We start from the raw sequence: 14,053 nt of genomic DNA, 5'->3' as shown, positions 1-14,053 counted from the left end.
CCTGTTTTAGTGGGATTGCTTCAACTTTCTCTACATTGTATTTGATGTTGGCTACTGGCTTCCTGTATTTGTTTTTATTATGTTTACGTATGGGCCTTTGATTTTTGATCTTTCCAAGACTGTTATCATTAAGTGGTGTTGAATGATGTCAAATGCTTTCTGTGAGATGATTATCTGTTTTCTTTTTCCTTTGAGTTTGTTTATACAGTGGATTATGTTGATGGATTTCCGTATATTAAACCATCCCTGCATCCCTGGAATGATGTCTATTTGAACATTATGGATGATCGTTTTGGTGTATTCTTGGATTCAGTTTGCAAGAATTTTGAGTATTTTTTGCATCAATATTCATAATGGAAATTGGATTGAAGTTTTCTTTTTTTGTTGGGTCTTTGTTTGGTTTAGGTATAAGCATGATTGTGGCTATATAGAATGAATTGGTTAGTGTTCCCTCTGTTTCTATTTTGTGGAATAGTTTGAAGAGTATTGGTAGTAAGTCTTCTTTGAAGGTCTGATATAATTCTTCACTAAAACCATCTCGTTCTGGGATTTTTAGTCAGGTGACTTTTAATGACTGCTTCTATTTTTGAAGAGGTTTGAGACTCTTTAGAGAGTTAATCTGATCCTGATTTAACTGGGATACCTGGTATCTGTGTAGAAAATTGACAGTTTCCTCCAGATTTTCCAATTTTGTTGAGTATAGGTTTTTGTAGTAGGATCTGATAATTTTTTGAATTTCCCCACTTTCTGTTTTTATGTCTCCGTTCTCATTTCTTATTTTTTTAATATAGATACTGTCTCTGTGCTTCCTGGCTATCCTTGATAATGGTTTATGTATATAGATGATTTTCTCAAAGAACCAGCTCCTGGTTTTGTTGATTCATTGTATAGTTCTTTTTGTTTCTACTTGGTTGGTTTCAGCCGTGAACTTCATTATTTCCTGCGGTATACTCTTAGACCATTCTATAGATATCTTTAAATCCATATGATCCAGTTTGGTTCATAACTTCTGTTAGTTTCACTTTCTCTCTGTTTAGTTTCTGTTTCCCTGGTCTATCCATTGATGAGAGAAGGGTATTTAAGTCTCCCACTCTTATTGTCGGAGGTGCTATGTGTTCTCTGAGCTTTAGTAAAGTTTCTTTTATGAATGTGAGTACCTTTGCATTTGGAGCATAGATGTTCAAATTGAAAGTAATCTTCATAGATCTTTCCTTTAAGCAGTATAAAGTGTCCTCCCGTGTTTGTGTGTGTGTGTGTGTGTGTGTGTGTGTGTGTGCGTGTGTGTGTGTGTGTGTGTGTGTGTTTCATAAATTTGCTTGAAAGTCGATTTTATTCAATATTTGAATGGCTATTACAGCACATTTGCTTGAAAAAAATTTTCCAGACATTTTGTCTGAGGTAGTCTCTGTCTTGTCATTGAGGTATGTTTCTTTTGTGCAGCAAAATGCTGGGTACTATTTATGTATTCAGTCAGTTATTGTATGTCTTTTTATTGTAAAATTGAGTTCATTGATGTTAAAGGATTTGTTAAGAAACATAATTGTTGCTTTCTGCTAATTTTGTTGTCAGATGTAGAATTATGCTCGTGTGACTCTCTTTTTTGTGTTTGTTGCAAGTAGATTACTTTCTTGCTTTTTCTAGTGTGCAGTTTCCTTCTGTGTGTTGTTTTCCATCTGATCTCCTTTGTAGGGTGGGATTTGTGTGAAAATATTGTGTAAATTTGTTTTTTGTCATGGAATATATTTGTTTCTCCATCTGTGTTGAGTGGGTATAGTAGCTTGGCCTGCCATTTGTGTTCTCTTAGGATTTGTATGACATCTGCCCAGGATTTTCTGGATTTCACAGTCTCTGGTGAGAATTCTGGTGTAATCCTCATAGGTCTGCCTTTATATGTTACTTGACCTTTTTCCCTTAATGCTTTTATTATTCTTTCCTTGTTTTGTGCATTTGGTGTTTTGACTATTATGTGACTGGAGGAGTTTCTTTTCCAGTCCAATCTATTTGGAATTCTATAGGCTTCTTGTACGTTTATGAGCATCTCTTTCTTTACATTAAGGATGTTTTCTATTATTTATTGAGACATTTATTGACCCTTTAATTTGGGAATCTTCACTTTTTTCTATATCTATTATTATTATGTTTGGTTGTCTAATTGTGTCCTGGATTTCCTGGATGTTTTGTGTTAGGAGACTTTGCAATTTGCATTTTCTGTGACCATTGTTTCAATGTTTTCTATGGTATCTTCTGCTCCTGAGAGTCTCTCATCTATCTCTTGTTTTCTCTTGGTGATGCTTGCATCTATGATTCCTGATCTCTTTCTTAGGTTTTCTATCTCCAAGTTTATCACTGTTTTTCATTTCTTTATTGTTTCTATTTCCATTTTAGATTGTGGATGATTTTGTTCAATTCCTTTACCTGTTTTGCTGTGTTTTCCTGTGTTCTCCTGGTTTTGTTTGTTTGTTTTTTGTTTTGGGAGGTTTTTTGGGGGGAGGGGGAGTTCCGTCCTTCTTAAAGTCCATCATCGTCATCATGAGATGTGATTTAAAATCCAAATCTTGCTTTTTTTTTTGGTATGATGGGGTATCCAGGACTTGTTGTGTTGGGAGAACTGGATTTTGATGATGTCATATAGCCTTGTTTTCTCTTGCTTATGTTCTTGTTCTTGCTTCTTGCCATCTAGTTATCTTTAGTGTCATCTGTTCTTGCTGTCTCTGACTGTAACTTGTCCCTCCTGTGATTCTGGTTGTGTCAGAACTCCTCATAGTCCAGATGTCTCTGCGATTCCTTGATGCTTTGATCCTGAGATCCTGGTTGTATCTGATCTCCTGGGAGTCGAGCTTCCTCTGTGATCCTCTGATCCTGGGCATGTCACATCACCTCTGATCCTGGGAGATTTAGATCACTTGAGAGTCGGGCTTCCTCGGGGCATTGGTTTAGACTGGAATGGCCATTTTCTTTCTAAGAAGCTAGATTGTCTGTATTCTTCTCAGCCTCAGTTTGTCTGAAGGAGATACTGTGATTGTGGAGAATATATTAGTTTACATAATTCTGTACTCTATTCATTTTATCATTTCATGTATTACTCATTAGCATTTACTTTGTTTATCTTCTTTGTGCCCAACTTCTTTGTAAATATCAAAAAATAAAGGTAATTCTCCCCTACACTCCTCACTCTGAATCCCCAGTGTAGTTACATACATACAGTACATAACATACAGTATTTGCTTTTGGGGTGCATAAGTAGCTATACTACATTTATTTTCCTCTACCTTTTCTTACCTCAGTTTCCCTGAACTGCTGTTTACTTACCAGTCCTTGTTAATCATTCTTCCATCTCTCCTCCCTTCCAGTGGTACTAAATTGAAGACTATTAGTGTTTAAAAAGGGGGGGGAAGCCCTTAGCCCTGACCAGGCTGAAGCCCCCAGTGGAGGGGAATGCCAGGATCTGGAGGCCAGAAGGGGTAGCTGGTTGGGTGGGGAAACACCCTCATAGAAGAAGGGGGAGGGAATGGAAGGGGGTGTTATGTATGGGAAACCAATAAAGCGAATAATATTTGAAATGTAAATTAAAAATATCCAATAAAAAATCATAAAAAATAAGCAGACAAGGAATTTTAAGTTGCTGACTTTGTGGCATTGAGTAGACCAAGCTCAGCAGCACAGTGCCAAAAGCAATTGCAACTGCATTGCAACCACCGTTGCAAGAGACCCCTTCTAATCATCTCACCTCGGATTCGAAACATCATTGGCTGTGTTGCCTCCCAAGGTTACAACAGAACTTAATCTCATTTCTGTTAATAGTAAATGCCCCTTGTTCAACTATAATTAGTCACTGTGGAGTTTGAGAAAGGTCATTTAGTTGAAATATGAGGCTGCAATTTGTTTAAAGGGAGAAAAACGGCAGAGAAAATTATCTTTCCACAATTCATTAGCTCAGGTCACAGTTGCCCCAGGCATCCTGAACATGTGTGGTAGACAGCTATAGTCAGAGAGTATGCTTGACTCAGGAGACAGAAGCAAGCTCACAGATTATAAACCACACAGAGGTAGTATTCTTTCATCTCAAAACACTGGATAAAAGAGAATAAAATTTCTCCACATCATGACAAATGGGACAAGGCTGATGGCACAGCATGCTTATAAACAGCTGGGATACACAGAGTTTATTTTGCTATATTGGGACTCTGGGAAGCCAATAAGATGCAAGTATTATCTTTATTTTGCTACTATTTTAGTTTTAGTGGCAACAATAAATATTATGGGTAAACATTCATAATTTCATTTAAGAAGCAATTAGTCTTTAGAAGACACCCTGGTATTGATTATTAGCTAACAACAAATATAAGATAATAGAAAAGGTTCTTTATTACAATACTTAACCAATAATTTACTTGTTTAATTGTTTGTAATATACAATTGCATCATTCTAGGCTAATACATTTTTTCACTGATAATATATTTCTTATACTATTCACGATGACATTACATAGTTACTAAACAGTAATGGGTAAAATTTTACAATCGCCTTTTAGAAACAAATTCTGTGATGCTCTGAGCACGGGGTGGTTGTTATGTGGTTAACAGTGCTCCTTTATTGAACATGAGTATGGTAATATGATTTTTAAAGGTTATACATTTTTTGTTTCTGTTTTCAATTTACAAGCTTGCAGCTTCAAGGATCTTCTCTCATTTTTTATTGGGACTCCAAGTGTGCAGATATCAATAGCATATAGCTGTTCCTGTCCTTGGGTATGTTTATCATCATGGTGCAAAAATGCATGGCATTTTGAGGCTTGGCTGATTAGCAATGAGTTTTACACTTAAGCCAGAGGTTTAATGGGATGAATATAGCTGGCCACAATGAGCAAGAGAAAAATTTTGTGTACTTTGTCATCAGTAATTAATGTATACACACTGACAGTTATTGCAATGACAAGTGCAGAAATTTACTAATATCTAGATCCAGGAAGACTGAGACAATAAAGAGAGTTAGTACACAATGGGGTCCTTCCTCCATGGTTGTAAGAGGAAAAATAATATTTAAATCTAGTTTACAAACTCCATTGTAACTAATCTTAAGACAAGAAGCCAGAGGGCACTTTTGGTCCTCTTGTGGAAATCCTTGAGATTTAGTCTCGTAACATAAATATAAGCACAATGAGTCTGGCAATTTGAATTTGCAGGGAATTAAAGCAAGCTGGAGTAGTTAAGAGGTTAACAACAAAGTTCTCAATTAAAAATCAACTGAGTTTAAACAAGTCTGTGGGAGTCGTAAATACATAGGGAATTTTTATTCAAATCTTTAGGTAAACAGTTACCACTACTGAGAACTTGGAATCTGACTAATATGATTGCAAACCTGGCACTTCAACTTTATTTCACTGTAATTAACTTTTATTAGAAATTAAAATAATTGCATGTGACTTTAGACTATTAACAGGCTAGTTATATGCAGATTTTAAAATAATATCATCATTTGTATCTCTATAATAAATGATATCAAATGAACCTTAATGAAGTTTACCACTATCCATTCCATAGCAAACCCACATACTGGGCAAAAATATGTGCCCACCCCTGAGCAATGACAAACATGTCCAACATCATATTCCTGACTCAAACCTTAAATCCTCATACATTTATTTTAAATGCGCTGATGTTACTTGGAACCAACTTTTCATTTATATAAACTAATATTTTAGGTATTCTTTGAAATTTTATAGATTTATGCAATATATTTTTATAACAGTGACCAAAATAATCTTCCTTCCAACTCTCCCTAGTTAACCATTTCCCATCATCCTCTTAATTCCATGCCTTTCTTTTTGTTATCCATACTACCAAGTCTCAGTAGTGTTTTACATTTTTGCAGTGAGGATGCGAATCCTCTCAGGCAGGGATATTTACATTCGTAAATGAGAGTGATTCTTCCTCCTTCATCAGTTATCAACTAAAAATAGGTTCTCGGTCATAATTATGAATGAATTTCTTAACTTTCTGAACCATTGCTCTGTTTTAATCATCCATCCAAAGTATTGCGAATAAAGTATGAGTTACCACACAACATTTTCACAGTGTTTGAGAGTAATCCCTGAACTGTTTATAAACTAAGCTAGCATTCTAAGAACAGACCTACATCTCCATCTCCACTTTAATCCTTTCTACATTTCCTTCTCATTCTGACCATCTTTTCCACTATCTTTTACTTCTCCTTCAATGTTTGATTTTTGCCTCATGATGCCCTCTTTTTGTCTCCACCTTTCTTTTCTTTAATTTCTTATTAGATATATTTCTTTACTTACATTTCAAACGTTATTTCCCTTTCAGGTTTCCTGTCCATGAGCACCATACCCTCCCCCCTCTCCTCTATACAGGTATTCCTCCTTACTGCCCTTCCCCATAATCCCCTGCACTGGGGATCCAACCTTGGCAGGACCAAGGACTTCCCCTTCCCCTGGTACCCCAACAAGTCTATTCTCTGCTACATATGCAGTTGTAGCCTTAGGTCAGTCCATCTATTGTCTTTTGGTAGTGATTTAGTCCCCTAGAAGCTCTGGTTGGTTGGCATTGTTGTTCTTATGGGATTGCAAGCTCCTTCAACTCTTTCAATACTTCCTCTAATTCCCCACAGGGGGATCCTGTTCTCAGGTGGTTTGCTGCTAGCACTGACCTCTGCATTGGACATGCTCTGAATGTGTCTCTCAGGAGAGATCTATATCCGATCCCTTTTAGCATGCATTTTTTTAGCTTCATCAATCTTATCTAGTTTTGGTGGATATATATATATATATATATATATATATATATATATATATATATATATATATATATATATATATATGCCACAGGTGGGGCAGGCTCTGAGTGGCCTTCCTTGAGTTGCTGCTCTAAACTTTGTTTCTGTCTCCTCCTATGGATATTTTCCCCCTTTTAAGAAGTGGGAGCATCTGAATTTTGGTCATCCTTCTTCTTGAGCTTCCTGTGGTCTGTGTCTCCACCTTTCTATGTGACTCTCTGCCAATGTAATATGTAATCTTGACCCTTTTCTAAAATTTTATGCTGAAACTATAGTCCCCTTGACACCATGGCTCACTCAATTCAATGTGCTTCAAGGGTCTACGTTCAGAATCCATCTTACCATATAAAGAGTTCAGTACGATCCTCACTTCACGGGCTAATTGGCAGATCTGTACTCACACAACTTAACTAATGAGTGGCATTCGTATCTCAGCTTCTCTATAACACAATATTTTATTGACACTTCTGTAATTAAAATTGTAGACTTGTAGAGGATTAAAGTATAGGTGAAACAACTGAGAAAAATACCATGGTACGTAAAGCAGAACTACCAGAAAACAACTGCTATTGACGTTTTATTTCTGGATCCACTGCAGAGACCATCACAGTAACAAACTTTGTCTTATTTAACTTTACTAGAAAGTTCTCTTGCATAGTTGTTGAGGCCACAATAATCTCTCCCACAGCTTTGCAGGTGGCTGTAAATAACAACCAAGTAAATCTCTATCTAGCTCTGGAACTGAAATACAAATTGGTTACAGTTGGGATCACACGCACATTTAAAAGATTGCCCCTAATTTTCTAGATGTAGAGGGTCTTTGCTGGGTGATTCTCCTGAATTTCTTGTGAGTAGGCTGTCCTAAACAAGAGAATCAAAGCACAATTCCACATAGATCACAGGCATTTGCCTTCCAAGCTGATGACTGAATTGAATTTCCATTTCTGTTTGCGGAAGCATGTCAAATGGCCAAGTCCAAAACTAGCGAAAAGGACCTTACAGGGTAAAAGTCCTCATAGACTTAAAGATCCCACACTATGTAATAGTCCAAAATTCAAGTCTGTTTTGAGATTCAGTCCAAACTATTTGCTGATAGCCTCTATCAAAACAAAACAAAACATAAATAAATCCATTTTTGTTTATTCTTATTTGAAAAATGTTATTATTTAGAGATATAGCAACATGTGTAGGCCTGGTGTTACTTTTATGTAATTCAGGTAAAATATGTAATTGAAGAGATAGATTTGTGTGGTCATAAATAGACATCTAGGTAAAAATAATAGTACCTGATGCATGTAGATAAAAAGTGACAATTAGCTATTATGTCAATTTTCTTTATTGGTTTGTTAAATTTTAAAGAAATTCTCTGTGGAAAAAAGGAGAAAACAGTGTCAATGTACTGTGTATTATTTTTCCTAAAACCTACCCATTTCTAACATATATATATATATATATATATATATATATATATATACAAGAAAAAATTAAGAAATTAAGTCTTTCTATAGTAACATTATTTGATATCTCCACCAATACCAACCACTACTGGAAAAATAAAAACCATCTCTGGGTTTTTCAAAGAAAGAGGAAACTTTCATATTCAAAATTGTCAAGATGAAAACACAAAGAAATACAATGGTGCACTCTTGTCAAGATGCTTAAAGCATTAAAAATCATGTATCACCATGATGAAATCCCATGTATTGTACATTCCTCTCCACGTCACCTCAGAGTGTGCCCTATTTGCAACATTGGCTTTGTTCCTTCCACTTATTTTTAATACTGGCTTCTATTCAATACTGCTTCCTTTTATGGAAGCAACTTTGAGTTATCATACTTACTCATTGATTTGTTCACCTTTGTGCTTATTTTTTTATTTTATTTTATTTTTTGTTGGTTATTTTATTTATTTACATTTCAAAAGTTATTCCCCTCCACAACACCTTATCCATCCCCCCACCTGCTCTATGAGGGTGCTCCCCTACTCACCCACCCACTCCCACCTCACTGCCCTACCATTTCCCTGTGCTGGGTCATTTAGCCTTCACAGAACCAAGGGACTCCCCTCCTGTCAATGTCATAAAAGGCCATCCTCTTCTACATATGTATCTGAAGTCATGGATCCCTCCATATGTACTCTCTGATTGTTGGTTTAGTCGTTGGGAGCTCTGGGGTTTCTGATTGGTTAATATTGTTATTTTCCCTATGGGTTTGCAAACCCCTCAAGCTCAATCAGTCCTTTCCCTAACTCTTCTATTGGAGGCTCCATGCTCATTCTGATGATTGGCTGCAAGCAACCGCATCTATATTGGTCAAACTCTAGCAGAGCCTCTCACAAGGCAGCTGTATCAGGCTCCTGTCAATAACACTTCTTGATATCAGCAATAGTGTCTGGTTTTGGTCATTCTGATATAAAATGACTCAGGTTGAATATTTCTATTTAATAAATAAGAAATGGAGGAATATCAAGGAAAGATTATAAGAACAAACCTCAAACTTTGACAGGTCAAGCATCAGATCTTACAGTTTCATTTTTAGTATCCAGGCTCTTAACAGTAGTATCTGGATTCTAGTGGACTTGGCTAATCTAGTCTGTGTTTCCATGCATTTTACCTGGTGCAAATGTAAGATAGCTTGGGTCCATTTCACTTGATTCCTGAAGCTTCAGTCAATAAATATCCTCCATTTCCTGCATCACCTTTATCCTGACTACATAACACTACAATTTGGGTTTCCCTTTCACTGTCTTATTAAAGGCCAACCTATTCCTCCAAATACAACAGTAAGACAGAAGCAAGCTATCTATAAAAACCACTTGACTGCCATTAATAAAAGCTGGAGGAGGAGGAGGAGGAGGAGGAGGAGAAGGAGAAGGAGGAGAAATACTTGCTGTTTGCTCCAGTCCAAGAAATAAAGGTGTCCTTATACTACTCAAAGTTTCGTTGCTTTAACTCTAAGTACTAACCTATTCCCACAATATTTTATACTGTCCATATCAAAGATATTACAAAATTGTAAGTCTCAAAGCTCATTTGTTTTAACCATAAAATTAAAATTTAAAGCTTTGATAATATTTTGGTAATAGTTACTGGTGTTTTCTTTTCTTTATATAAGAAAGAGTTTCATGTTGTCCAAAGTGGCCCTTGTTAAGGGATTTATTTTCCATGTGCCTGGAATACAGGTGTGCCAAGCCATGTTCAACTTTTAATAAAGTTTCCTTGTTTATCACTTTATATTTTTCCTTATTACTTTTCACAATTTTCTCATATCTTAAGTCAGTCTGAATTTTCTATTAATCTGACATGACTGTATAAAAAGCAAACCACCAACAGGTATATCTACAAATGTACATGTGTGCATGCACATAAACACATGCAAAACACGTGCACATGTTTGCACACACACACACACAGAGTGAGAGAGAGAAAGTGAGAAAGGGAGTGAGAGAGATTTGTAGGAAGTTAATACTTTCTATAAAACTATAAATTTCACCAAATTTGTTAACATCTTACTTGCTGGGGCTAGTGTGGGGTTGAGACTGGTTAAGAGCACTGGCTGCTCTACCAAAGGTCCTGAGTTCAATCCCAGCAGCCAGATGGTGTGCATGGAGACAGATTATATCTTTAAAAATGTGTGACTTCCTGAGGCCAGAGTTGGATTTCAGATTGCTTAGTTAGTCACAAGGCATTAAAGCCATCTACATAGCATTTATTTTACACTAGGATCATAAATGGTAAACTCTATACCCCTTCCTAACACTCAGAGACACGTCTCTGCTTATGGAGCTGCTTACAATTTCTGCTCTGGGTTACCTAGCATTGTCCACTGAGCTGTAAAATATCCAGAAGGCTCCTCTTTGATGTATTTTTGTTCTTTTTCCCCAAATTATCAAGATAGATGAAGCAATCATAAATGGCTCTTAAAATATTTTCAATTAATTAACTGTTCAAGTGATATAAGACATGGTACATTTTCAACCTGTTCTTTTTTCCATACCACTCAAACACATCCTTTGTCTTCAGACAGTTTAGAGAATAATTATAGAGAATGCTGAGTTTTGTTTTATAGATTTTTATGTAAAGGGATCCATGTAATTATGCCTATGTCTCACTGGTTCATCTATGGCCTTCTTAATATTAACACAATGTACTACATCCTTCTGTTTGAAACATAGAATTACATAGCATAAAGGCATATCAAAAGAAACAGAGACTGCAGATTATTATTATTTATTATTATTATTTATTATAGGATGTTGTATCCTAATATCTAAGTTATTAGAATGTAAGAAAGCAGTTTATTATAAAGTGTTATTTTTTAAAAATTTAAAACCGGGGGAGAAAAGATTAGCTACTTCTCTTCTAGCATGGCTTTTTAGATGCCTTTCATTTTAAGCTGTACACTGAACATAAATCGAGCTTCTCTTATTTTCATTACTATGGTAACCAAAATGAAATTGCTTACATATTAATTATTTACCCATAGTCTTGAATCATAAATTTGATCAATCCCATTAAATTCTAGAAAATGTGGTGGCTAAATGCTGATATTCCTGTGTATAGAGGCGTCTCACTGACTAAACTGATTGAAAGGAATGCAATAATGTTATAAATTTATACTGAGGAGAAAGGAGGTTGGTTGGAGATTTTTGAACTTTCTGAAAGCACACAGAGCCATTTTTAGATGTTTAGATACAGTGAGTCTACTGCATTGGTGGGCTGTGTAATTCATTAGTAAAATGCCCAAATGAGCTATGCCTTAAGCTAACTATGTACAAAATGTAGGTCAAAAATGAAGATTAAAATATAAAACCACAAATATCAGTGTGTTCTTTTTTTAAATTTTCATTGATTTTTTAATTTGCTTACATTTCAAATGTTATTCCCCTTCCTGGTTTCTTCACAGAAAATTTCCTATCTCACCCTCTCCTCACCCGCTTCTATGAGGGTGCTCCCCGACACACACACAACCACTCCTGCCACACAACCCTATCATTCCTTGACACTGGGGCATCAAGCCTTCACAGGACCAAAGGCCTCCCCTTGATGCCAGATAAGGTCATCCTCTGCTACATATCAGTTGGAGCCATTGGTCCCTCTGTGTATGTTCTTTTATTGGTGGTTTATTCCCTAGGAGCTCTGAGGAGTCTGCTTGGTTGATATTGTTGTTCTTCCTATGGTGTTGCAATCTCCTTCAACTCCTTCAGTTCTTCCCCTCACTCCTCCATTGCGGTCCCTGTGCTCATTTCAATGGTTGGCTGCAAGCATTCGCATCTATATTGGTCTGTTTCTGGCACAGCCTCTCAGGAGACATTTATATCAGGTTTCTGTCAGTAAGTACTTCTTGGCATCTGGGTTTGGAGTCTCCAGAGGGGATGGATCCTCAGGTGGGGCAGTCTCTGGATGCCCTTTCCTTCAGTCTCTGTCCCACTCTTTGTCCCTTTATTTTTTTTAAACAGGAGCAATTCTGGGTTAAATTTTTGAGAAGGGTGTGTGGCCCCACATCCTTCAACCAGAGACCATGCCTAACCTCTGGATATCAGTGTGTGCTTTCAACATAGGAAAAATAAATAGATATATATAATAGGGAGAGATTAATTCACATGATCACTATTTTCTTGAAACATTATGCTAACACAAAAAAAGAACAAAAGAAAATCATAATGCTTCAGTGCCAGTGAAAAACACCAATTACATGTTTATTTAAAGAATATGAAACTGAGTTACATTTGAATCCACATTAAATTAGTGCATTTTGATAATTATAATAATTATTTATAAGTCATCAAGGATAACAGATTTTCTATACACAAGGCAAGCTCCTCCCACTGTGCTGCATGTTCAAACTTCCATATACTTATTATTTCTTAAGGATTGTAGGCAAGAAGCCAGTAAACTGAGGCTGACTCATCATCTGTTCCTTCCAATGACCTCAAGGACTTCAAATTTTCCTGCGAAACTTTTAGGACATCAGCATTAATACATAATATTCATCTTAAAGAGAATCTAATATAAATGATAAAATATAACTAATTTTCTATAATTATATAGACAATGATTATATATGATAGGCTACTTAGTGTTTCATCCTAAAAGTCATCTAACAACACCTTAGAAACCTCTGTTGAAATTATTGGTCAGGAGAGTTTTCCAAAACAACAATGAAATGATATTAAATATTGGTGATGTCTTTATTTTCCTTCCCAAGGTTCAGGTAAGTACCTATTGCTAAAGTCACCACACAGTTGAAACACTGGACTCAGAGATTTCAAGTTGGATCTGACCTGAAAGCTTTATACAAAAACGAAATTTTCTCTTACTGGAAGGAACTATAAAGCTATCAAGAGAGGGATGCAATGGGCAGTCATATCCAGATGTGATACTTACAAATTGCAACAATGGCCACATTGGGAAGACACTTCTGAAGTACATTAATGGCACCCATAGATTGTATGTAACCATCTGGTGCCTAATTAGATTTATGGGCTATTGCTCAACATAAGAACAATCATACCTCATACTGGAAACCTAGTCAACTACCCAGGGCTAGTGAGGCACAAATCTTATAGGAGTAGGTATTCCATTTTAACAGACTCACATAATCCCTAACTGCATTTAAAGTAGCTTTCCTTATACTCACAGATAAATGTAGCTCTTACTACTCATTAAAAGGTTTACTTTGTCACAGTCCATCACAGAATATTATTGCAAGTGGCCAAAGTACTGGGAGAACTGACTATGGTGCATCCAGACCCAGTAGATAAGGCCAGTAGATAACCATTGTAACCAAATGACAGGAAATACCACATATGAGGGATTACAAAAGGACTATCAGAGCCAGAGGACCAGGAAATCTGCTATGAGAGGCTAGAAATAAATGCAAAGAAAGCACAGTCAAGATCTTGCAACAGTATCACTTCTTAAACAACATTCAACATTAACAAGAACTATTATTGAATTTTGGTTGTAGAACCTGTGCCTAAGAGTTCTGTCCCATGGGTTCCAGATTCTGAACAATTTTGCCCAAAACTCTTTTCAAGAACCCTTTCAAGCTATAATCATTTTAGAAGGGAACTTTAGTCTATACTTTAATGGATACCTACAGCCGTGTTTTGTGATTTCTAATCTCTGCACTTGCTGAGGCAAATAACTATGAGTAGAAAGACAATTTAGGCTAAAAAGGACATGGGGATGCTAGTTCACTTGGCTCATTGGCTCGTGACCATGCGGAAGTCCAGGGGGACACTACTGTATTTGT

The sequence above is a fragment of the Rattus norvegicus genome, chromosome 6, assembly GCF_036323735.1.
Source record: "Rattus norvegicus strain BN/NHsdMcwi chromosome 6, GRCr8, whole genome shotgun sequence".
NCBI classification, from domain to species: Eukaryota; Metazoa; Chordata; class Mammalia; order Rodentia; family Muridae; genus Rattus; species Rattus norvegicus.
Note: the sequence above shows the minus strand (reverse complement) of the source record.